Source organism: Apus apus, chromosome 3 (assembly GCF_020740795.1).
Source record: "Apus apus isolate bApuApu2 chromosome 3, bApuApu2.pri.cur, whole genome shotgun sequence".
NCBI classification, from domain to species: domain Eukaryota; kingdom Metazoa; phylum Chordata; class Aves; order Apodiformes; family Apodidae; genus Apus; species Apus apus.
Genome location: NC_067284.1, coordinates 40658866 through 40686141, shown reverse-complemented (window position 1 = coordinate 40686141; position 27276 = coordinate 40658866). Strand labels below are relative to the sequence as shown.

Genomic DNA, 27276 nt, shown 5'->3' with positions numbered 1-27276 from the left:
CAAAATACAACATTTAACCTTTTATAAATCTTGTGAAAATTCAAGTTCAAAGGACAGATCTGAACCTTGCCTGGTCTGACATTTAATTTGACTGAATCTGGTTCCCTGACTAGATAGGCATAATTCAGTAAAATGCAAGATGTAGCTTCCTGTGAAATAATGACCCAGAAAGACTGTAAGGGCCTGCAGGTTTTTTTTAAACCCAGGTGAACCCAGGGGGACATTAGAGTATCATTAACAATGGCAAGAAGGTGAGGACAACCATCTGCTATTTCATGTTTCTCTTAATGTGTTCCTTTGGGAACTTATCCAGGTTCGTAATTTTGCCTTGTTCCTATAGCAATTACATAAGCACCCTAGAGACAGTGCAATGGGTTGGAAATATGACCTTCCCAAACTTTATAATATCTTTTTTTGAAAGGAGTCAGAAAGAGCACATCAAGATCCTAATATGCTGGATTTTCTTTTAAATGACTACTACTGTAGTCACTTCAAAGGAATGATCCGACATCATTATTATAAGAAATTACAGAATGACTAATACAATCCTTTGATATTTTTTTCCCCATTTTTCTTCTCCTTAATATATTTTTCTTTATTTGCCTTCTTGAATGTTCACTGTGAACACTCAGTAATACCCACTATTGGAAGCAAGGCTGAAAAGCTTATCTTTGCAGAGGAAGCATCAGTATGTTTGCCCGACATCTTTCCTGTAAAGTGTTACAGAACATGAAAACTGCTCATCATTTATTTAAAGAATGTGAAAGCTCAAGAGGTTACACTGTGAAGTTAAAGACCATTCCCCATTTGCCCTGGATATTGATATCTACCGGATGGTTGTGCCCTGGCTGTTCTCCCTGCTGGGGGATGTGACCACACAGCTGAAGGAGCATGGCCTGGAAGGACTGGAGAAGTCCTGCTGCATCTGGGAGGGATGGGAAGAGGCAGAGATAGATTTCTCATCAGTGCTTTAGTTGAGAGTAGAAATCCTTCAGGATTTCAGAGAACACAGATAATGTGGTGTAAATAACAAGAACTCCATGCAAGTTAGAAGATATAAAATTATCCGGAAACCTTGGGTACATGTTGACTCTCCAAATATAAGTGCTTTATACTGTTGCGAGCTCCCACAAGTTACACTGTATTTGTGGGATCTGCTGCTACTCGAAGGAACAATAATTTCCTTTTGTTATGAAATGGTCTGTAAAAATACTAAGGAGTTGTACTGAATAGAGGGTAAGATGCAGAATTCAGTTAGAAGACTTGGAGTTGCTTCTTGGATCTTTGCTGTTTGGATTTTCCTTCTCCCCCTGGCCTCTCCTCCCTCTTCCCTTGACTTGACTCAGGAGTGAAGTTCGGCTATTTAAGTAATAACATCTATTAAAAAGAATAAAGGGATAGAATTAAAAAGAAAAAAATGAGATGGATAGATGGACAATGAGGAACTGACAAAAAAAAAGAAATGTCCAGGAATAGGAAGGATTAGAACAAAATCCGAAGAAAGGAGGTAGGGACAGAAAATAAAATTGTTGTTTTATTACAGAATAGACAATCCCTTTCCACTTATAGAAGCAAGGAAAGAAGCAAAACTAGTAAAAGACTTTTGCTTCAACTATTTAACCAGCTTATTTTTTATTTTTTAAAAGCTATTCTTTGAAATGTGTGAATTTTTAAACAACATTTTTATGAAGTTTTGTATGTTGCATTTTATTTTATTTTTTTAAACTAAGCAACTAACACAAATAATAAGATGAAACTCTTATTTTAGCACTTAGATTTGCATAATATACATCATCACTTTAAATTATTACTTAAGCATTTTCACAGTTTCAAAATTCAAGTTAATTGTTAATGATTTGCATTCTATTGTTAAATAGCTTCTTTTATATGAAGTCCAGGAGTAATGGAAATTGTACTGCAAATTTACATTAGAATGGAGCTAAATGTCTCTGAGTAGCTTAATGGCTTGAAATTATTCTTGAATTTGGTTTGAATCTAGCAGATTTCCATCTTGAGGTGTTCTCCTTTTTGCCTAATGGATTAAGGGTTTGAACCCTTCTTGCGATGAGAATTTTCCAAGCTTTGTGCTACAAACATTGCATGACTCAAGGGGCGAGTGCATCTGGTTTATGTTGGCGCTGTTCTGCTTCATATGAGATTTTGAAATATTCATTCAGCTAATGAGATGTGCTGTGGTTGGACCAGTTTATAGAGATGTGAGTGATCTCAGTTTGTGTTCACCACTGCAGTTGCTGCTCCAGACCTCAAACTGTAGGACATGAATGGATGGACAGCTCTGGGTATTGCTTGTTGATGCTGTCTTGCTTCACAATATGCTTCATACGCATGGAGCAGGGACTAGGAACAGAAGCATACTGCATTGCTGCAGCTGCTAGATTATAATGTCATTCCTTGCTATGGCTCAGTGATAATTTAGGTACCTTGTACAAAGATGGAACATACTCAGGAGGAGACATTGGAAACTGCTCCTCCCCAATGCCTGATGATGTGGATTCTGTCCTTTCAGGGAAGGGAAGAAATACAGACTGGGCTGTCAGCAGAATAAGACTGATGACCAAGTGCTCTATTGTCCATCACCAGCCCAGGTTTTGTGGACAGTGGCCACGTCTCAATTCCTTTCCACTCTTTTGCTATAGATACCTCAAGCATTAAACAGTCAAATTCTGTTCCACATTTTCTTTGCCTATTTCCTATTTAGGATCTAATAAAAAAGTGAAGCATTTGCTGAGCAGTAATTGTGGCCGAGTCCTTGCTACTGATGTTGTGTTTATTACAATTATTTCTTATTGTTATTATTGCTTGGGGAAAAAATATGAATAACCTAAAGCTGTGATGTGCAGGTTTTCTGAAGTGCATAAACGTGCTCAGGAATGCTGTAATGGGGAAGCTGATTTGTAAGGAAGTGGGTTTTGAATTTAAGTGCAATTGAAGCAAATAGAGGTCAGATGAACCTGAGGTTGTGAATAAAATTAGATAAAAAGAGGGAGTTGGCAAGAAATGGTTATTTATTTATGCAAATTGCACTTCTGCTGTTTTGTGCAGTACCTGTATCTGCTTATTATTTCCTGTGGCAGAGACTAAAGTTGACTTTATTTTCCTTCTGTTCTTAAAACCATCTTCTTCTTCTCATCTTTGTAGTTTGCTTACAAAGTTTTAGATTCTCATAGCTTGACAGGCTTTCATATAATTTTGTTTGCCTGTTGTGAAGTAGTTTTCTGTGAGCTTATTTGAAAATCCAGATCCTTCTTTAGCTACAATAGCATAGCAATAATCTTCTTTGGGTAAATTTATGCTATTCAAATACTCTTGTAATTTTTAAACCAGCCTTTATAGCCAGATTATAGCAGAATTTCTGCTAATGCCTTTGTATTAGCTGTTGAACTTGTTTCAGTCAGCTGTACTTTGTTTATCCCTGTAATTGTAGCCTTTCTTCAATAACTTTATTATTTTGTAGCTTTGTCCTTGTGAAAATCTTCATCTTCTCTTGCATTTCTGAAATATTAATGAATACTATTTTTCTGAAGCAATTTGTGCAGGATGTCATGTTGTCACAAAGGCATGACTAAAGTTTAAATCCATTCATACAGTTGGTATTATATATGATTTAAACAATAGACAGGTTCTACTTCTGCTAGTTTGTAGATGTGCCTGTGCCATGCTCAAAGTTAACTTCAGGAGTCAATATTCAAGAAAATGGCAATTGAGGCCTTTAACTTTTAGATATCTTTTATTTTGTCCAAGTTCATAGGTAGTGGTTAAATGCTATTCTCTGACAGCAAGTCTGTCTTCTCATTATCTTCTGAAGTCTTTATCTAAGAGATTTGACCTCATGTAGCAACCTGAAAAAAAAAGATTGTGTGACTAGCCACGATGGATTCAAGAATGAATTTGAAGGAGCCTTAATAAACAGTATTAAATGTAACAATAGAATTTGTATTTAATGTCCACTGATTTCCACTAAATATTTTCTTTGCAAATTAATTTCTGCTACCAGACCTAGATTTTCACCTCTCTTTGGATGGAACATGTCAATACGTGCATTGCTACTAGAGCTTCTTAATCTCAATTCCACTGAGTCCAAAAGTGGCTGTTTTGCTACACTGAGCAAAAACTGCACCTGCGTTTCTTTTTTCTTTGTGAAAAACAGATGTTAGCATGCTGTGGTTTATGTAGCAGAGAAACACAGAATCATAGAATGGTTTGGGTTGGAAGGGATTTTAAAGATCATCTAGCTTTGACCCCCTGCATTGGCAGACACTCTTCCCACTAGACCAGGTTGCTCAGAGCCCCAGCCACCCTGGCCTTGAGCACTTCCAGGGATGGGGCATCAACAACTTCCTGGGCAACCTGTTCCAGTGTCTCACCACTCTTATAGTAAAGAATTTTTTCCTAATGTCTAATCTAAATCTACCCTTTTCTAGTTTAAAGCCATTCCCCCTTGTCCTCTCACTCCATGGCCTTGTAAAATGTCACTCCCCAGCTTCCTTGTAGCCACTTCAGGTATTAAAAGGTGTTATCCTATCTCCCCAGGACCTTCTCTTCTTGAGTCTGAGCCCCAACTCTCCCAGCCTGTCTCCATAGGAGAGGTGCTTCAGTTCTCTGTTCATCTTCATGGCCTCCTCTGGACTCTCTCCAGGAGCTCCATGTCCTCCTTATGTTGGAGGCTCCAGAACTGGACACAGTACTCCAGGTGGGCTGAGTTGCTTCATTTCTTGTATCTTTCTAGTTGTCCTGGAAAACATTCAACATGCTTTTAGGAACTGTAAAAGCAGTAGTCTTCTTCTTAAATTTTACACCTAATATGGGTTAAGTTTAGCACCATTAGTACTTTCATCATCTTCTTCTTCAAGGTCTAGTTGTTTTCATTGGTAGCTGCTTCTCATTCCGTGTTACAGAATTCTACTGTTCTATGCTTTTTTATTCTGCACAGACTTTTCACTGCTTTCCTCATCTTAGAGGCTATTTTTTGTTGAGTGAACAGTATGTGAAGTATAGTCTAAGCCTTGGGTAAGGTTTTTATTAATATATACGTATTTATTTATAGATAAACACATGTATACCTACAGAAATTGTAAAACTCATTTTTTCCTTCCTTATTCATGATAGTGCTGACAACTTATTCTTGAAACAACTGAGGGATCACTTCCCTCAAAGTTCCAAAGCATTAGGAGAAGGAAGAAAATGTCTAAAAGGAGAATAAAATGGAGGTACTTGATGCCCATCAAAACTTTTGCTCTGTTTGAAATTTCTTTTTCTATATACAACTGCATTTTTTGGTTTTATCCCCTAAAGTACATTCAACAGTGAGGGCTATGCATGAATCAGAGCTTTGAGAATTTTAACAATGCCAGTTGAAGGTAACCTCTGCCTCCCTTTTTTGTAGTGTTGCATCAGTTAGTTAGGATGGAGGCAGAACTGGCTGTGACTGAATCATCAGATCTATTGTTCTTCACTACTTCATAGTCTTTGTGACACTAAGTGGTTGAGACCTTAAACCTCACAGAGGATGCTGCAAAATGGTTCTCCTGCCACCAGTGCTGGTGAAGGACCTTTGTGGAGCCACACCATTGGCTCATGCCTCTGTTCCTCTCTTCCTCTGCTTTTAGGACCACGCTTCTCTTCAGTGTGAGTAAGAGGAAAAATGGCTATTGTACAACAGGTGGTTGATCTTTTGCATTCTTTTTACAGTTTTAAAATAATATAAACATTGTTTAAAATAGATCTGTGTGGTGTTTTTTTTTTGTTTGTTTGTTTTTTTGTTTTGTTTTTTTTTTTTGTTTTTTTTTTTTCCCCAGGAAAAGCCTGTGTTGTTAGACATGCTTATATCTGCTGCTGTTGGATACCTTTGAGAAGGTGTGATCCAGCTAGCATGTAGTCAAGGAAGGGTTGCTGTGAAGTAATCAGCAATCGATATGTACATGAGTCCTTTGGGTTGACAATTGTCAACAAGAAGGGCACTAAATAAGTCTGATTCTCTTTGTTTGGCTCTGTCTTCTCCCAGGACCATGCCCAACCATCAGAATGCTGTTTATCACACTAAGTTTTATTGGCCATGCTAGATAAAGCAGCCACAGCAGCAGCTGGGGAAGATTTAGACTTCAAAATGGAGAGACTGATAGGTGACTTGGGATGGAAAGGCAGAAATCAAACATTTGACAGTAAGTGTATAAAGTACTTGAAGCTGGAGCTGAATGAGAGCAATCTCCTTTGGACAAGTAAGTTGTTACCAAAGTTGCAGCAGTTGTAATTGTCACACTTTCACACAAAGAAGGATTTTTTTTCCATGATTGAGCTGCTGTTTTAATGCATATAATGAGAAGTAAGAGGGCAACCAGCAATCTTCTCTCCATGTAATAGATTTCAATTAGATTTCAGCATCAGGCTGTTTGCAAGTCCATGAAAGCTGTCATTAGGATTTATAAAACAGATAATTTTATGGTTTGCTGTCTTTTGGATGTTTTGTACTGACATTTTTTATCCATTTCCTCCACTTTATACAGGTCTACACATCCTGAGACAATGACACAGATAGCCACTTGGAGACTCCGCAATGTGTACATTGGTGATATATGTTACCATGGTAAATCATTGTTTCTTACAATAGGTTGCAATTTTCTGCAGTGGGAATTAAGAATTAAACCATGCCATTGCTCTTCTGAGAAGACTGGGTTATCAGTCCCAGTTGCCGAATCAAGTCAACTAGCCAAGTGGTAGCAAATTATCTTTGGAAGTTATTTATACTATCCCTTTTTCAAGCCTGACAGAGAAGTCATTTATTTAGCCATGAGTATGATAGCAACTTCTATTTAATTTCTTTTTCTGTGCTGGGCAGACCTCTTACAACCTAAATTCTCTGGTGATCCCTTGAATGTGCAAAAGTAGCTCAGATTCTTGATTAGATTCCACTGGCCTAAGGACAAAAAAAGAACCTATTGCTTTTCCCTGTAGCATGTTTCCCATTTTATTAATGCATGGCTTTTGCTATTCCAGCAATCTTTGGGACATTAAATGCACCACCATCTTGGCATTTCTTAATTCAAATGCTGTGTAAGATGTTTTTTGATTTCTGGTTATTCCCTGTGAATAATTTTGTGGGGTGATTAAATATGTATTTTTGTCTCCAAAAAAATGCAGTCAGGTGAATATGGCACACCTGCAAAGCCCAGCAACAAATTAGTACAATTACTGTGGGTTTCAGTATATGATATTTCAGTAATGGCATTGATTGATAGGTGATACACAATTTTGCAGATGTAACTGCCTTAGCATGTGTTTGCTCAAGTAAAATGATGGGAAAGCATGAGACAGATAGATTTGAATTTTTTGCTAGGAAAGAAAGGAGTGACTGGGGAAAACCACCCCTCTCATTCCTTCTTTCTTTATGCCAGGTCATTGTGGTCTTACATCACTGTGTTGCAAAGGATGGGTTCATACAGAGGCAGATAGTTCCTGTGACTCCCTCTTACAGTTCCCTTAGTTCAACGCTTGGACAAGACAACACCTAGGCTAAGTGGACAGCAAAATCTATTGTTTTCAGTACAAGGCAACTACCTATTTGCCTTATGGCCAAAGCTGGTGGTACCTGCCAGCAGTTGTTTCTCTAGGTGTCTGGTGATGGTGTAGGAGGAAAGGAGCAGGACACCAAGGGATTACTCCCCCACCCCAAACCATAACAAAGTCATAAAGCTGCCAAGGGACAGACTGCTTACAGCTAATGCTGTTAAATTCAGCTGAAAAGGGAGAGGGTAACATAAGTATTGCCAGTTGGAAGTGCTCAAGGGCTGTCAAAATCCTGACACTTTTTGAAACAATGATTTTTGTTTTATTAAAAAAACCCACAAAGTATTTTTAAAGTTGGAGCCTGTAAAAGTTTACTTTATAAGCCATTTCTGTGACTGTGTAGGCTAAAAAAAAATAGATCCTTGAACTAGGTTTTTAAGTAAGACACACATAACATATTAAAACACTTTTTATAGACCTGAAGTGATCACTGGTAGACAGGGACACGGCCACCACCTCTTCATGGTTAAGAAAGCAGCCTGGGATCTGTTGCCCTTTAACATGCAGTTTTGCTGTCAGAGTGTATTGGGAAACATTGTTCTGGGTTGGAGTGTGACTTTTCCATTGTGACATGGAGTTACCAGGCATCTTCTGTCACTCACAGGTTAAGTGAAAATCTATTTTGTAATGTGTTTTTTCTGTGTACAAGCATGCTTGTTGGCTCTTTTTTATTTTGCATGAGACTTTTCATTCATCCATCCATCGTCAGTTTTAGCCCACTGAATTAGCCAGGCAGCTCTTCTCAGTGAAGTTTTAGAATCAGAGGGGCTTTGGCAAGCATTGCTGAACTGAAGCAATAAGATAAAGGTAAAACCCTTCCCTGTGGTTGAACTGTGAAGCTTTCATATGTGCAGCAATGCTGCTTTTACTTTAAAAGGGAGTGATACAAGGCTTGTGCTTGCCCTCTCTCTAATGGGCACAAAATTTGAGATAAGGTGATAAAAATATCTTCCTCACCCTCAAAACGAGGCAGCTTTATCTTGCCCCTCCTTCCCCCTAGTCTGACTGTATTTTCTGTGTTCTGACTGCTGAAGCACCAATGATTTATGGAGAGTCTGAGTTCTCTTGGCCTCATGAAGCTGTGCTAATACTCACAGCAGACTTTGCTTCTCTCAGTTGTAGAGGGAGAAGTACTCAGGTCCTCACAAGGACGCATCTCCAGAAAAGCAAGATAAAGGAAGGACTGGAAATGCTGGAATGGACATTCATTAGATCTGGACTGTGTCCTCACTGGGAAGAGGATGCAAATTTTATTTGAGGAAGGTGAGGCTGTCAGGAAAGGGATACTTTCATCTGAGATGGAGGAAGGAAGAAGAGGAAGGTTTGTTCCAATCGATAGTATTTTTTTTCTTTATAATGTAATAGCATTTCTTGTTTTAACATGTCATCAGTGCTGTTAAATACTAATTGGTCTGCAGGCCTGGGAGTTGTTCTTCAGTGATCCCATATCTCCTCCTGGTGTCCTCACACCACATTGCTATACGCTGTCTGTTTTCCAAAGGCTTTGACAGCTCTAGCGTTTAAAAGAAAGTCAGTCATGTGGTAAAAAAGCCACATGAGGTAATTGTTGGAGTGTGACTTAAGATTAAAGGCATGAACATCAAGATGAAATATACATATGATCTGAGCTGTGGAAAAGATGCTGAGGAACTTGAGAAGTCAGCATAGTTCACATAAAAGATAAGGAGTGACAGCATGCTGGGAAGACCTGCAGAATGAAGATTAAGAATTTACAATGGAAAAATGATTCATAAGTGTAGAGGTAGGTGACTTCAAAATTATATTTTCCTAATGGGAAAATGAAGAAGTTAATGTAAAAACTGAGGCAGAGAAGTGGCTTGACTAAGATGCCACCACGACCTATCTTCAGAAGCAAAATAATTTACACATTGTGAAGATCCAGGATATAAAACAGAGGTCTCATTTCAGTCTGGAGATGTTTGGGTTTAGGTCAACGGTTCAAAACTATAGTTGGAACATGAAAGGCTAGTCTACTGCTTAGGATATCTCTCATGAAAAATTGTCAGCACTCAGAACATGCCAATTGGATTAGTTGGCATCTTTCTGTTATTTTGTTTGACTGGAGGACTGAAAAGGGAGTGGAGCAGCAGAATTGATTCTTTAACATATGTAGGCAAAATGTAGAACATTCATGACAAATTTATGCCAACTTAATTCTTGTGCTTGAATGCAGTTATTTTGCTCTCCTTGAAATAATTAGGGATTTTGTCCATCCTCTTGGATAAGAGGCCAAGACCATGAAGTTATTAGAAGTGGAAACTTTTAACATTTTCTTTTAATTCTGAGTGAGTTGATTTCAGTACCCGTGACTTATGTAAGCAATAAAAACAACCCACCTCTGCAATCTAACAACAGACAGTCTTCTCTCTGATGTGTTGAAATCCACTCTGTTTTCTATATCCTTTGGCTAACAACTTTCAGTTATCTTTTCACTTTTCTTTCTGAGGCTAAGGCTTAAGACCATCAGTTGCTACAAAGCTCATGAAAGACTGTTTTTGGCAAACATGCTTTAAAATTTAAGGCAGTGGAGCAAGTTCTGTAATTATTGTTTCCAAATAGGTAAAAAGAGTAATAGGTATTTACTCAAGCTGTTTTCATTAGTAAGATAATACTTTCTTATGGAAACATGATTCTGAACCATCAAAGTGTGGGCCAGATTTTAAAATTCAGAGACAGACATAGCGAATGGAAAGCATGCAAGGAGAGTTAATGAAAATTGAATTAGTTAATAATGAGTTTCATGCAAACTTGGTGAAAACAGGGTTTTTTCCCTTTTGCTTCTGCAGTTATAAGAAGTTGGTTTTACATTGAAAGTGTCACTGGAAGAAAAATATATTGCTCTACAGTAAGTTTGGCCCTCTGTTAGAGGTAATTGGCTAGAAAAATTGTATGCAAAATTTTGGTTGATTATCAAAAGCTGATATTCTACCTTCTAAATAAATACTTGAAAAGAATTTAACTGTGAATCTCTACAGAGAAACATAACACAAACGAGCTTAGTCAGAGTTCTGTGATGCATCACAGGAACTCCTCAGATCTTAGACATTATGTGAAGGACTGATGAAGTCCTCAACATAATAGAAATGGAGAGATTTGAAGAATATAACATTATTTTATTTTAGTACCTTTCTATTCTCAATTGCATAAAGCACTTTCGAGAACAAGGAGCTAAACTGTAGTCATTGAGTCACTATGTGTCTTGAAACATCATTTTGCACTCAGCAATGGACTGGAGGGAACTTAAGTGTGAGAACTGAATTTGGGACAGAGAATCAGTTGGGAATTTAAACAGCTCTGTTCACTCTGTCTTACCTGAAGGTGTTCTTGCAAAAATGGCACAATTTCCAGATGTGATACAGACTTTATGTAGGTTCTGAAATGTTTCAGTGCATTTTCCATTTCTCATTTTTACAGGCCTTGAATTTCTGGGAGCTGGCCAACACTGGAAATGCCAAGATACCTTGAGAGATGTTGCTGTTGAGATGTTTCCAGCTGGAGTCAGAAGTGTTTGGAGTCTTGAAAGACAGGCAGTTCTTGTATTGAATCTATTCCCATTTGCAGGCGTTAGAGATCTGAATCTCATTTGTTCCAACCTAACTCAGTAGAACTACTGAATTCAGTGTGATGCCAGTTCAAATCAGTGTGAGATCTAAATCCAGCCTTCAAAGGGTTGGATAGTTTTTGTAAAGATGATTAGAAATTCAGTGTCCTTATTTAAACTGAAAATAAATGCAAAACTTTTTGAAGTCTTCTTGTTAGCTAGAGAGCTCTGTTTTGCAAGAAAGAAGAAAGCTGGCAGAAGTATAAATGTTATCCACAACAATTTTTAAAATAACTATGGGAAATTATACACTTTCTTTGATTTTTTGAGTTGTCACTTTTGGCTTGAGAAGTCCAAAGTTCCTGAGACAAATTACTCTAATTTATTCCTGGTTGTATGAGTAAGTTTTACAGCAGTTTCTCAGAGGTGAATGTTGACTCTGACCACCCTTAGGAAATGCTCTGTGTGTTTTCTCATTAGCAAAGCACCACAACATTTACAGCAGCTGCAGTGTATCTATGAGCTTGTAGGCGTTGTTACTCCCTGTAAAAGCACTGGACATTGATTAGTCTAGACATTAAGGATATATCTCACTTAATCTCAGCTGCCAGTCAAAGCTGGCTGGGTAAACTCAACAGTCAGTGAAAATAGTGGCACTTACACATGGTGATTCATCCCAGCCTAAGTTCAAATGAGGTAGATCAGCTTTGGATGTGTCTGTCTCTCCACCCAGATGACCTCACACCGTATTTATAAGCAGCAAGTCTAGTAAAGACTGAACATATGATCTGTCATTTCTTCATAGATAATTCTAGGACAGTGACAATATGATCTCAAAGACAATGTTTCACTGTTGGAAAATAAAGGGGGTAAGGCAGGTATGAATGAGACTGGAAAGGACAAGAATAATGTTTTCTGTACCAAAATTTCAATTAGGTTACATTAAGGTCTTTTATGGTTTACTGGTTTTAATGATGCAGCAAAATTACAACAAATGAGGCTGGTTGTACTGTCATTAATATAGTTTCTTTGTGGGTGATTTTTCTAAATACCTAGAAAATTATTCATTTGGTATAAAAATAAAATATAGCACTGCACATAGCAAAAAAAAAAATAATAATAAAAAAATAATATTTCCAGAAATTAAGTTTCTCACCCATGAAAATTTTCAGATTACTAGTTTTTTTTGACTAATTGATGAATCATTTAGGCTGCCCTTGCACAATATTTATCTTCCAGCCTTTTTCTGCTGCCTTTGTCAAAGCAAAGCAGTTAAAGCACTACAAAACACTGTTTTGGTCGTTTTCTCTAAACAAAATATATCAATCTGGTTTGATAAAATGTGGAGTAAACTGAAATAAAATTGCCTTAAATCATAGTTTTTTTAGGACCAGTATTTTCAGATTTTAATGAGATCTCCTTCCAAAGCAAAATACTTCAGGATTGCTTATTCCTTCCCCATGACTTCCTGTCATGACATCTACTCAAATGCTTTGTGAGGGTAGGAGCCTTCATGTTTTCTTTTAAGGTTTCTTTTAAGTGTGTATAATGCATAATGCAGAAAAGTAAGTAGGAAAAGAGACATCCACTGCATGGAAGTGTGACAGTACAGCAACTGTACTTGCTTTTGTGTTGCATGTTAAGTTAAGAAAAGCCAGTATATTGGTATACTTTTAAAAATATTGGTTAAAGTAATGTTTTTGGGTTTTAGCAGTACAATCTCTCCCTTCTGGAAGACATGTAAGACCTAGGAAATGTACAAGGCTGGGCTCACAGTCAGCCAGAGCCATGTTAATACTCCTTACTTTGTTAGTTTATCCTGAGAAAGGTTATCTGGTATTTTCAGGATAGGTACAGAAAAGAATCTGAAACTTAACAATTGAAGTAACAGGTCATTTGGGAAACTTTAGCTGTGGTACCTTTCACTTTGATTTCTAATATATATTGCCTCTAGGCATTAGACAGACCTTTCCTGGATTATTCTTCCTTCCTGGGGGTGAATTGCTCTATGTCAATGTCGCTATTGGAATTAGTAAGGAAATATTCAGCATTAGTAGCAGTAGCATCAGTCTTGCTATAGAGAACAAGACACTGAAGATGCTGTTTCTGGAAATGTTCTATTGCCAGCAGAATGAACTCCACTGGGTAACTCAACTGGTTACACAAGGACATTTTAGAAGAATAAATGCTGATACTGGTGAAGAATTACTCTTTTTGTGTTGATAGCACCAAAGGAGTCTTAACACTTCAGTGTATATCTTAAACTATTTTATCCAAATAGCTACTCTGCTTGTCCGTCTTTGCCAACAAGCTTTCATGGTCCATAGAAGATTACAAGAGAGTAACACTAAATAAAACATAAGAGATGCATTAGGAAATTTTAAAATATATATATATATTGTAAAAGCTATTATTATATTAAATTATTTTGCAATATTATTTACTTTCTACATATTTATTAACAAACTGAAGACAACATATGATTATTGATGTATAAATAAGAAACATTGTTTTCATCCAATCAAAAAGTGAAGAAAAGAAAGAAAGGCAAGTTTTGCTTTAATTCATGCATTACTCCTATAAGACTTTTTTTTTTTTTTTTTTTTTTTTACCGTCACCTATCTTTCATGACCAACATTATCTGAAATCGAGACTCTGATGCAGGTAGATATGTCAGTTCAAGTGGATGGACCTCTTGTGAGTGGTTCTAGATTGTCTGGGCTTTACTCAGAAAGCAGGTTAGGACACTGATTTGTTTAAGAGATGTTGCTGTTGTAAAGATTTCATTGCTACCCATTACGTCTCCCTTTGATGGTGTGAATATTTCTATCCTTCAGTCTAACATACTGATCTAATCTTATCTATATGAGCACGGAGGCTGAGTTAAAAATTTAATGATATTTTTAGCATTCCTATTTGTCATGGTCTTTTAGCTAGTTTTAATTCATATGACGTTATCACTATACACATGAATCAACTTTTCAAGATACTGAAACAGATCAAAAAGCTCACTAGCTTCAAAACCGTGTCTTGTATGGTTTTTCCTGTTACTGTTTTTGCATATCCAAAAGGCAATCATGTTCACCTGCAAAAAGCTATTAACTGAGCCTATACTTCATATTTTTTTTAACCTATCTAAGTTAAGGTATTCTTTTCAATGTTTCACTACATGATTCCAGGATGGATTAAATTTCCAGTTATACCTTCTTGGAGGTAAGAATTGCAAACGAGTGCTTGAGTGCAATACCGAGGAGCTGTATGAATGTGTGGTGCTTGTTGGCTGCTCCCTGAACCTCTTTTAGTTTGTCAGTGCTCCACATCATTTTAACAAGTTCAGGTATACCATATTTCCATTTAGGAATTCCTAAGTCAGTGATTATATTTCTCAATACAGTTTCGCTGTTGTGCATGCGATCTTGTGTTCTACTTCTTCCAAAGTCTTTCTGAATACCTCATCTGAATACTGGATTTGATGCTAGGAGACTAAAAAAAAGAATATGTTCAGGTGTTACAAGTTTTTCATGCTTTTAACTTTATGTCATTATTATTTTTTTTTTCTTCAATTTGCAAGTTGATCATGAGTGTGTGTAAATTCTTGTAAATTCTTCATGCTGAATTACAGTATTTGCTTTTACATGCTGTTTCCCTGACAGATGCTGAGAAGTACTTAATGCAGATAAAGATGTCCTTGGTCCAGGGTCTTTTAGGTTTGTACTTCACAGGGTTGTTCTGTTTCTGAAAGTGCAATGAAGCAGCAATAATCTTCCAGCATTCTTGTTTCTGTTTGGTAAGTACAAGGACTGATAGAAGCCTTCTATGCTAAACCTCTGATGTGTCAAAAGGCTATGTCTTATAAAGCCTTTCATAGGGAAGTGAATTCATGACCTGCATCTCAAACCTAGCTGCTCTTATTCCTTCTGTATGTCACAGTACACCTTTCTAAAAGAGTAAAATTAATTCATCTCAATAAATGCTGCTGTCTCATTGCTTCTGTTTCTGTTACCACTAATGGTGACCCTAGGTGGCAGTGGCAAAACTTGCTATAGTAGCTTCAGTGTGTAAGACAGACGTTAAAGTACGAGAACACTTTCAGGAAGAATTTGTGTATTCTTCAGCATCAAGCAGCAATGATCCTATTGCTCTAACTTTGCAGAAATACATAAAGAAGATATTAGCCTTTAAAGGTTTGCTTTCTCTGAATGAATACTAGTGTAGCTATGTTGATACATGGACTTTAACCCACTCACCTCAATGAGAAGTGATCTGGTTTGTTCAGTAAAAAGATAACTAAGGTAGTAACAATTCAGATTGTTTACTCAAACTGTTTTTCAGTAATAATGAAGTAGATTTTTGAAACAAAATAATAATGCAAACATAGTAATATGATAGTAAGCATTGATAAAAGGATGATGAAATAGATATGTGTATCACACAATCACAGAATGTTAGGGATTGGAAGGGACCTCTGGAGATCACTGAGTCCAACCCTCCTGCCAGAGCAGGGCAGGTCACACAGAAGTGCATCCAAACAGGTCTTGAAAGTCTTCAGAGAAGGAGGTTCCACAACCTCTCTGGGCAGCCTGTTCCAGTGCTCCATAACCCTTACAGTAAAGAAGTATTTCCTCATATTGAAATGGAACTTCCTGTGATCTAGTTTGCATCCATTGCCCCTTGTCTTATGACAAGACACAACTAAAAAGAGACTGGCCCCTCCTTCTTGACAACCACCCTTCAGATATTTATATACAGTGATATGATCCCCTCTCATTTTTTTCTCTAGACTAAACAGCCCCAGGTTTCTCAGCCTTTTCTCATAAGACAGATGTTCCAGTCCTTTAATCATCCTCGTAGCTTCCACTGGACTCTCTCAAGTAAATCCCTGTCCCTCTTGAACTGGGGAGCCCAGAACTGGGCACAATACTCCAGATGTGGTCTCACTAGGGCAGAGAAGAGGGGGAGGAGAACATCCCTCGACCTGCTGGACACACTCTTCTTAAAACATCCCAAGATACCCTTGGCATTCTTGGTCACAAGGGCACATTGCTGCCCCATGGATAACTTGTTGTCCACCAGGACTCCAAGGTCCTTCTCCACAGAGCTGCCTTCTAGCAGGTTGGTTTCTAACCTGTATTGGTTCATGTTACTTCTCCCCAGGTGCGGAACTCTATACTTATTCTTGTTGAACTTCATTAGGTTCCTCTTCGCCCAGCTCTCCAGCCTGTCCAAATCTCGCTGAATGTCTGCACAGCTTTCAGGTGTATCAGCCAATCCTCCCAGCTTCGTATCATCAGCAAACTTGCTGAGAAGACACTCTGTCCCCTCATCCAGGTTGTTGATGAAGATGTTGAACAGGACTGGACCCAGCATTGACCCCTGGGGAACTCCACTAGTTACAGGTCTCCAGCTGGACTCTGCAACATTGATCACCACCCTCTGGGCTCTATTCTTTAGCCAGTTCTCAATCCATGCCACTGTCTGCTCTTCTACCCCACACTTCCTGAACTTGCTTATAAAGATATTATGGGAAACAGCATCAAAAGCCTTGCTAAGGTCAAGGTAGGCTACATCCACTGATCTCCCTGCATCTACCCATTCAGTCACACCATCATAGAAGGCTATCAGACTAGTCAAACATGATTTCCACTTTGTAAATCCATGCAGGATACTCCTGATAACCTTCCTCTATTCCATGTACTTAGTCATGACCTCCAGAATGGGCTGCTCCTTCATTTTTCCAGGGATTGATTTGAGGCTGACTGTTCTGTAGTTTCCTAGATCATCCTTCTTGCCCTTTTTGAAGACTGGGGTGACATTGTCTTTCCTCCAGTCCTCAGGCATCTCTACTGTTTTCCATGATCTTTCAAAAAGGATGGAAAGTGGTAGGGTAACAACATTAGCCAGCTCTCTCAACACTCATGGGTGTATCCCTTCAGGGCCCACGGATTGTGTATATTCAGTTTATCCAAGCAAACTCTAACCCAGTCCTCTCTGATCAGTGGAGAGTCTTCCTTCCTCCAGGTTTTCTCTCTTACTTCCATGGTCTGTGATTCCTGAAGGCTGGTCCTAAGACTAAAGACTGAAGCAAAGAAGGTATTAAATAACTCTGCCTTCTCTGCATCCTCTGTTACGAGGGCTCCCACCTCATTCAGCAGAGGGCCCACAATTTCCCTCTTCTTCCTTTTCCCGCTGATGTATTTGAAGAAGCCCTTCTCATTCTCTTTTACTTCCTTTGCAGGTTTAGTTCTAGGAGAGCTTTGGCCTTCCTTGTTGCTTTCCTACATGCCCTGGCAATGTTCCTGTAGTCCTCCCAAGTGACAAGTCCCTTCTTCCACAAACTGTGAACTTCTTTCTTTTGTAGCTAAGAAAAAAATTATCTTGATATTAATTGATATGGCTAAGAGATGACTATGAAATTGTATGACAAGCCGATAAAATACAGGGAAGGACATTTCTTTAAAACCATCTCTCAGATAATGTAACTTGTTGCAAGTGGGATTAATTTGAACAGACCAGGCTCTTAGAACAAGAGAAAAGCACTTCATTTGAGGAAACAAAGACAAGTCATCATGCACAGCCTGAGCTATAGTGATGTTCAGATCTTACTGTGCATGCAGCCCAATTTCCACTGATACCTCTGAGGTGCGTGATGAATCAGAGTTTCTCCATACACTTCCTGTCACTCTAGGAGCCATTATTTGAGTAAATACTGACTTGGTGCTCAAGCTGGGATGCACTCCTCTTTTGCTTTGCCTCCATAAATAGCTACCTGCTTTTCATTGAATCTCTACAGATAATCTGAATTTTTGGGGGTTTCATAACTGTAGGTGGGAAAATACATTTGAATTGTTGCTCATGAAAACACGCTTGATATGAGCAGATTTACTTTATGTAAAGAGCATCAAGCCACTTGCCTTCGGGGAGGAGGTCACCTGGAGGTTGAAGTGTCAGAGGTACATTCTAGTGCAACACTATGGACTCATACCATCCTTCTTCTGCCAGGCAAAGAAAAAAACAGTGAATTCTACCCATAAAGTCAACTTCCTCTTGATTTTTGTAAGCCCACTTTTTTTTCTATAATTTAGTAATAGTAGCACAAATTAATTGAATTTTTCTTAATCAAACCTGAAGGATAATAAGCATATGATGGATGAGAAGCATCTGAAATGCTGTTTTAGACTTCACTACCTGACAGGCTAGAACTAGGCTAACATTTTTCTGATCTCTTAATAAGTTTACATACTATTACATGATTTTATACTCTAAATTAAAGCAATCTTTTTTTTTTTTTTTTTTTTTTCTTTTCTCTCTCTGTGTCTTACCCCAAATTTATAGATAACAAATTCCTCCTGGTCTTCATTTTACTTGACTGAAAACAAACAAATTTCATCTAACCTCACCTCATATGGTGGGCTGGTCATTGCTCACACCATATGAGTGCTAATTGTCTATATCTGTTCTAGCCCAAGTTCCTTGTATCTAAATATGTGTGATGAAATCTGTATTTTAAATTAGGCATCACATTTATATGACATTTATATTTATGTAGTTCAACTGGAATCTGCTGAACTGAAACACCTTTTAATAATATTTTTCATAGCTGCTTTTCTTTGTTGGGTGTTGGTCCTTCTGTGGTTACCTAAGGTACAGATGTTTTTCTCCTTCAGTTCTAGCTGATGCACTTACGAGTTCTTTCAGAAATTTCTGTTATTTCCTCAATTCAGGACCTTGTATTCTATTTTACTATTACATTTTTGTTTCTTCATGTTTCAAGGTCATCTAGTTCTTCCTAGGTGTTATTCCAGTTATATCTTGAAAAATTATCTAACCAGCTTTATGATGTTAGCCAGTTTCTTAATTTGGACACAGTTTTTGTGATAAAGAAATTAATGAAAATAGTGAAATAAAGCAAATTCCCAAATCTTAAATAAAATTAGTCAATGAGCAAATTTCTTCAAGGATGCCTTTTCAAGGCAATGTCACATAATGTCCCCTTCATACCTTTCCATTCCTTTGGCTCTGTTCCTACTGGCTGTTCTGTCTTTGGTTCTACCTTCTGCATCACTGTCATTTCTGAAAGTGGGCAAAACAATCTGCTCTGTAGTACAGGGGCTTAATTTCCTTCTGGTTGATCTTTTTGAGAAATACAATATTTCTGACAAGATATCAAGATTTACATTTCAGATTTGTAACTTTAGCCTCCATTTCAAGAAAACAGAATATTTTTTCTGACGGAATATAACTTTAGTAACTTCTGAACTCAATGGGCTACATTTACAAAAGCAGCCAGATCTTTCAATTTTACTTAATGCAGAAAAATTCAATTAGTTAATAACACCTAATGTCTCTCTGCTTTCATCCCATGACTAAATTCTGGACTGCACTTTTCTAGCTAATTCTGAAGTTTTCATGCTGAACAATTTTGTTCCTTTCTGCTTAATGTTTTGTTAAATGATATATCTCAGCAGGCTGTTCCTAAGTTAAAGTGGTTTTATTGTACAGTCTTCTGGGTAATATAGAGCCTGTCAGTCAGAAGGAAATCAGTATAATTATGTGTTACCACACAAGTTCTGTATCCACTGAGCTGCGTTTTCTCTTTTCTGGTCATTAAAGACCAAGCTAAATGTATTAAATGCACGGTTTCTTACAGGCCCTTCATCAGGCCAGTTCAGCCAGCAGGTACACATTTTAGAACGTGATTCTGCTCTTTCCTGAACATGCACCATAGTTTAGCTTGAAGATGAAAGATTGATGTAACATATCAGCTAGGTGTTACACTTATATTTTATCATGGTGTGGAGAGGATTTTAGGTTTCTTAGAGAAGTTTATTTCATAATAATGACAAGCCATGTACATGTATTGTAAGTTATTTCTATGCCTTGTAAGTTAGCACTATATTGAATCCTTTCTTTAAAAGTGATGACGTATCTCCTAATTGCAACAATATTGATTTTTATTTTAAGGATTAACACTACTCACTGTCTTAGTAGTTTCCTTATACCTTGGCATTTCCTCTTATTTTTTTCAATTTCTTTCAAGGAAACAAAGCACTTCAGATTTCCTTGTTTGAAGCCATATAGCATCTGGTACGTGGGCAGCTGCATGAGGTAGAAATGTCAGAAGAAGCCTCTGTTATCTATGCCACATCTCTGTACCACAGCCAGTTAAAACGGCTTCCTAAAGAAAGCTGGCATTGCTATACCTGTGTTGTCCTACCTCCCCTCCCTTTTGGTGCTGAAGGCTGAGTGAGAGAGTTGGCAGAGGCCTTCTCTGCCTCCAGCCTGAGCAGGCAATGGAACTGGCTGGCTGCAGAGACAGAAGTTTAGAAAGAGCTTAGTGCATCTTGGGTGCAATATGGTTGGAGACATAAAATATTCTGTGGTGTTATTAGATCTGGATGTTACTGAGCTAAATTATTATTTTTTTTTCGGTGATAACTCCAAACAAATTAACAGATGCAAGCAGCCTCATTTTTTCATTATTTTTGAGCTGGATCATTACTAGTAGTTTCAATTATTTAATTTTTTGGGTTCATGAAAAGCATATTACTTAATATCATTAATATTTAATTAACTTTGCTTTGAAAACCATTATCACTGACTCACTTTCCTGTAAATATGTCTGAGTCTTGGATGTTGACAATGAGTAACTGAGCCTTATGATGTGAGCAAAAAATACAGAAGATATGAGTAGGACTCATCTTCCTGCTTCCTGATTATAAAGTTAGGGACTGCTTCCATGATTTAGAAGGGAAATATTAGTTTCTTTTAAAACGCCATGATTTGTACGTGGCATAAACAGCACTATCTGCAAAGTCAGACTTTGATACATGTGGTGTGTTTGAATGATAAACAATAAAAGCCTATTCTTAGAGGGCAGTCAAACCTGTCTTTCCTGAATAATAAAACCTCCTGGGTTGTTTCAAATGTGCAGGACAGGGAATTTTTCTTTCTTATGAAAAAAAATATTAATAGTCAGACAAATTAATAATTCAGAGCTAATTTATACAGGTTATTTTCTTCTTTTCCTCTGCCTTTTCCAGGGAATAATGGTCTGTAGATGAAAAAAAGCAAAATATTGTTTACATTTGCATCTATTCTGCTGGGTGTTTATTAGAAGAGTGAAGGTCAAAGAAGTTGGTTTTACAGACAAATGGTAAGGTTAACAGGGCTTGCATTAGTTCTTATGTCTTCCAGGAATATTTTCAACAGTTTTGGACCAGTTCCAAGCAATATTCTGTCCAACAAAGAGCCTTCATTCTCCTTGCAACAGGCAGCATTTTGCTTGCTAACCATGGTGTTTTTTTAAGGAATTATTATTATTATTGTTGTTGTTGTTATTCTTATTATTAATAATTATTTTAAAGGATGCCCAGCCAGAAAGTGACCCAAGATCTTGATCATGATGGGAAATTCTGCAAGGAGACTAAAAGATAAAGCTGGGTGACACTTATGGACCTTATGGCAAGTTAGAGAGTTCTCTGCGGGATTTCAGCCTTGGCTGTAGTTTCCGGAGTTGTTTTGTGTCTACTTCTAAGACTATGTAGTTGTAGTCCTTCTAAATGTATTCAAGGGACATAAAGTCAGATAATTTAAGGGAAAACATAATGGAGTGTCCTAACCCAAATTAATTACCTTTGCCTGTATGATGAAAAGTTCCATCAGTGAGGAGTCAAAAGTTCTTAGAATAACTGGTGTTACAAATGAACTAGTTGTGATTACGTTTGATCAAATAGATGAGAAAATGCCTTTTGACAAACTGTGTGTCTTCCTCTACCTCACAGTGTAATCTTCATTTTCATCTGATTAATTTTCAAATAGCTGTTCTTCAGCCATGAGCTCGTCTTCATGAAAAAGTAGATGAATTTAGTAAGAGTGATATAGCTCTGTGATGTGAAGGGTAAACAGAACTATGTATCATTAGCAAACATATTCAAATTTGAGCTGTAGTGTCTCATCAGTTCTCTAAACAGACTAAGATGAATAATCTTTGTGAATATCTGTGCATGAGATGTCTAAAATTTTAATTTCTTACTTTCTCTCATTAGGTGTGCTTGCTTTGGAAGAATTAAGTGTGAATTCTTTCTCCTCCTTTGGTAGTTTTCCAAGCAACCACAAACAAAACAGAAGTATATACAGTAGCTCAGGCTGTGAAAGCTAATGGAGCAGAATGCTGTACAAAATATGAAGTACATCCTTTGATGGCACACTTCTGTCTCATGATGGAAACACTGAATGATACAGAGAGATCCCAGCAATAAAAGAATAAGCTTTAACCTTCTATCTATGAGATAGTCAATAGCATGGGTAACGTGTTTTTGGTTCTGGAAGTGGTGTGTGCAGCATTGAAATTACTGATAATGGCTACATGAGATTTAAAAGCAGTTCTGTGAAATTACTGAGGAATAGAAAGGATGTTAACCAAGCCAGATGTATTTCAACAAGGATTCATCAGAGCTGATATAATTCCTGTTGAAAGAGGAAATAAAAGTTTCTTCAGTGAGTAAGAATGGTCCATGAAATAACTACAGTACTAACATTTTCTGCAACTTTTTTTTAATGCCATCTTTATTATATTTTTATTAAAAGTAAGAATTACCTGGTTTGAAATTCCTGAGTGATTTGTCAGAATTGTTCTGATAAGCATCATTAAACGTTTCTTCTCAGTGGTTCGTAAAAGAGCTGAGTGACTCTAGGACTTTGAGTCCCTTGGGAGAAGCAGTAGTTTAAGAAGATGTAGAACATAAGTAAACAAGGGAATTTTACATAGCTTTAATCCTTTTCCTTTCTTTGCCACAGTTTATTTGCCTGAGGTACCACTGGAAGAAGAAAGCAGTCTATTTCAAGATTTATTGTCTGTCTACATGGTTTATTTTTTTTTAGCATGCTTACTTGAAATATTGAAAGAGGGAAATGAGAAATACTTTTAAGTTTTTCCATTCCTTAGAGCTTTGAGGCTTCTGTGTTGGATGCAACCAGAAAAGAACTAACCAGCTATTGCAATAAGTAAGGTGCTCAGTGTAAAAAGGGTGCAAAACTTGCATGATAGCTTTCCTACAACCTGGGTAATCTTCTGTCTGAGGTTCCAAACAACCTATTAGCCCATCTTGCTGCTGGGAAAATTTCTCAACAAGATGTGCTTGTGAAAAAAAGAAATTTTAGTTTTGACAAATTCTGGTGGAAACACCTTTTATTAAAAATTCCCACCAAGGTTGCTGTCTATAGTCTATGGACTGCAGAGATGTGCTGTAGAAAGTGAAGGCTGAGGCTTGTCTGTTTTATTTAACTACCTCTGGGACTGATTGTTTACTAGGAGCCTGGAGAATACATAGTCCTTCATTTTAAGAATATATCTTTAAGATATAATAAGCAAGCACACTTATTTGATTAACAGTCCTGTAGTCTCCTAACATTGACACAATGAAATAGAATTCTTGTGCATGGCCTGAACTGGGATATGTGTCATCAGGTTCTTGCCTGGACACAAATGAGCTGAGCACAGGATCAGAGGCTGATATGCTACCTTGGAGTTTCCTGACTGGAAGAACAGGAATTATTATAGTTATGAGCAACAGGACTCAAAGCCATCTTAGAATAACACTAGTATTTTCCAAAGTCCACATGCACTTTGTGCATCTGACTATCAACCTGCATTTTGCTTGTAAAATGGGTAGTATGAAGAAGACAAAGATACACTGTAAGTTTCTACCTTACCTGTTTATCAGTCTCCTTAAGTGTCATGGGATGGACAATCATAAGCTAAGGAGTACCATTAGCACATGAAAATGGATGTGATATCACAGATGACCGACTTGAGAACTGCTGCCAACCAATCATCCTGTTTTTTTGGTGTGAGAATGGTTGTTTAATCTACGATTTGATTCATAAACGGCCAGGAACCAACTGAGTACTTTGTTTCATTTTTCTAATATGTCTGGACATCAGAGAAGCCAATGTAGAAGACGAGCATGACTTGTGTGCTGTGTCATGACTTTTTTTTTTTTTTTAAGTACTTTCAAGAAATTCCGATTTCCAGATGTATCTTCTATCATCGAGGTAGAGAGGAGTTTGAACTTCTGCTCTCAGGCAGATTTTCCACCACATTTGCAGGAATCCATCTCTGATAGGAGAGAATAAACTTGAAGACACTCTCAGAGATACATGTGGCAATATATCTAGAAATTATTTGGACAGAACGGAGAATTAGTTAATGAACACAATATGGAAAGCTATTATGAACAGAAGCAGACAGACCGCAACATTGTTAAATATTAATGGAAAGAAGAAACCTTCAAATCAAAAGTAACGGTAAAATTGTCAACAAGGAAAACCAAATATATGTTGGAAGTCAGGCCTAGTACTCCTGAAAAACAACCAAAAAGAGAATAAAAGAAAGCTGTTGTAAACCAGATAGGCTCTGCTTGATTTTTTTTTTTTTTTTCAGCTACAATGTTACCAAGAAAACATAAACACAGAATTTTCTTTCTTTCTTTCCTCCCCATAAAATCAAAAGCAAATGGGGGCATAGGACATTTTCAATGCATTTTAGAGATACTTCCATTTGATACAAATGGCCAACTTCAATAAGAGAGGCTTTGGAGGAAAGACCTCCCCACAGATGTCTACAAACAAACCTACAAACTAAAACCCAAGAATAATCCTAAATAACTGCAGAAATCATTGCTGCACTACCAAGGGATGGAGAAGGAATTTCCGCCAGAACCATGGGAAATGTAACTCAAAATTCCCCCTGACATGTGCCTGAGTGACTAACTTGTCTAGAAAGGTCCTGGTGTCAGATTCAAGACACTAAGGAGGTCACTAAGTGTAGTTGTGCACAGAAAGGGTCCCTTTTTTTAGAGCACACCCATCCGAAAGACCTTCATTGTTCTGCTCACGCTTATATCTGCAGCATAAAGCAGAGGTCACATTTACTACCTGAGCGAATTCATAGTTATAAAGTATCCTTTAAAAAAAAAAAGAAAAATCTCATAATTCCTTTTTTAAAAAGACTAGACTCCAAGACGCCTTTGACCTCAGACTCAGATGAGATGAATTTAAGCACATTTATTCTTGCATTGTTCAACTTCTATTATGTAAAAGAAAAGTGAAAAAAGAAATGAATGGCAGCTGTCACTCATTCTAAGTCTGGTAGACTATTTGAAAGTCTTTACTGGTATGAGCAAAATATTTCTGTGGCTGACAACAGAAATATGTCTATGCCCTTGTAAAATAACCTGAGTCATTTAGAAGCATTACTGGCAAACCAAAGGTGTCAAGAGTGAATTGTTTAGACTGGTCTTACCAGAGTTACCTGAATATGAATGACACTTGCTTCCTAAATGTACTGAGGTGTGGAATGCAACAACTTTCTAATCAGAACTACTGAAAAAGTAGGTCTTAAAATGTACAAGTGAAAAAAAAAATAATGAAAATCTGTAGGAAAACTAATTGTCCTAGAAGAGATGCTCTGAGACCTGTTGATGAGTTTCCTGGCTTGGACAGCATTTGTACCCATATGATATCTCTGTCCTTACTATAGAAGGAAAGCACTATTTTCAGAGTTTGTTTCACTTTGGCAATCTGGGGGCATCAGCACCCTGGTAGTCTCCAGCAGCAAGACACTTCATATACTTTTGCTGGGTTGGAGCCATCAAAGTCCAGCAGGTTCAGCTGATGGAGGTTGAGCAGAAAAAAGGCAGATGGGAAGCTAGAAGAAAAAAGGTCCTTTCTGTGGGGAGTCTCTGTAGTGTGACAGTGGCCCAGGGATTGTGTAGAGGTTTGGGCATCAGTTTCCAGGAACTGGTCTCCTCTTGATTTATAGAGCATACACCCACCCTATATAAATAATTCAGTCATGGTATAAGCAGTGTGCTAAAGACTTTATTTCTTTCCACAGACACAAGCATGGCAACTCAAATGCTTCAAGAAATGCAAGTGGGCTTGAAAGAATCTTTCAAGCCAAACTGTAAAGTTTGGTGGAATAGTCTCAGTCTTACTACTTTTCCATGGTGTCCCGATTGTTTCCTTCTCTCTCACTGGGCCAAGGGGGCAATTTGTTGGTTTATGGTGATGAAAACTGGCACAAGCCAGGGCTTGATCAGTATGGTGACAGGCTGCTACACCTGCTGCTTCTGCATGCTAGCTCTTTCAGTATCACTGTGCTGAGTCATCTGCAATGTCAGTTCATCATGGTGGGCCTACAGCTGGGATAGGAGTAAAGCTCTGAGCATGGATCCCATGGTGCCATAACAGTATTTCAGTGCCCTGGCATCCCTGTCAGGGAGGTGACTGATTGAAAGCCCAGACAAGGCATTAATTAAATTATTGCCAAACTGTTTATTAAAAAAAAAAAAAAGAAAAAAAAGAAAAAAAAGAAGGAGAGAATGAAGAAGAGATTACATGGCACAAACCTGTTTCTGTTATTGTGAACCTATTTTATGTATGCTTTTTGGTTGCTCAGGTTTCAAAGGAAGAAGTTGGTTCCTTCCCTGTTCATGGCCAGATTTTCCTTCCAGAGAACAGATTGCACGACAAGATGCAAAGTATCTGGGCCTCTGATTATACATTTATGGCTGGATGTGCTACAGAGTGTGTAGCCATTTGTTTTAACAGCCATGAGGATAGAAAGATGTGACAAAAGTAAACTGTTGTGTCAGGTTTTTGTTAATTTAAGCATTGAAGAAATACTGGAAATATACAGGACATAAAGAAAATGTAATGAAATACTCTCACTCAAGAAATACAGTTTTGTTTTGTTTTTTCCTTGACTTATCTAGATTTGAGATTAATGATTTATAAGCAGGGGGCACAAGCTTCTAAAGGAATTTACCTTGAGCTTGAAATAAAATATGAATATTTTAGCTCTAAGAAAATGTGCAGGAGAAAGCTGAGCTTCTGCTTATTTGGAGAAAACCCTTTCAGTCTATGTACCCTCCCCACTAGGTTTTTGCCAGGAAGAAAATACTGTTTTCCCCTTCTAAAGAACAGAATCACAGAATCATGGAATCATAGAACAGGCCAGGTTGGAAAGGACCTCAAAAGATCATCCAGTACAAACTTTTTCTGGGAAAGGGAACCTAAATGAGATTATCTAGCACCCTCTGCACTTCCATCTTGAAAACCTCTGGTGATGG

General features: G+C 37.6%; 2 long non-coding RNA genes across 9 annotated transcripts in view; both read left to right on the top strand.

Annotated features, from left to right (window-relative positions):
• The window catches only part of LOC127382431 (uncharacterized), a 177584-nt gene extending 164002 nt beyond the window's left edge, over window positions 1-13582 (top strand). For 5 of the 8 annotated variants that reach the window (XR_007888953.1, XR_007888956.1, XR_007888954.1 and 2 more), the window contains 3 exons: window positions 4552-4711; window positions 6522-6601; window positions 11017-13582. This is a non-coding gene — a long non-coding RNA (uncharacterized LOC127382431). Of the gene's footprint in view, window positions 1-4551; window positions 4712-6521; window positions 6602-10388; window positions 10441-11016 lie in introns of those variants that run through there. The other 3 variants (XR_007888958.1, XR_007888952.1, XR_007888957.1) reach the window with 2 other exon arrangements.
• A 4851-nt stretch (window positions 13583-18433) lies between these two features.
• LOC127383060 (uncharacterized) lies at window positions 18434-24549 on the top strand. Its single transcript, XR_007889105.1, has 2 exons — window positions 18434-21296; window positions 22189-24549. It is a non-coding gene; the product is annotated as an uncharacterized LOC127383060 (long non-coding RNA).
• Window positions 24550-27276: the final 2727 nt, after the last annotated feature.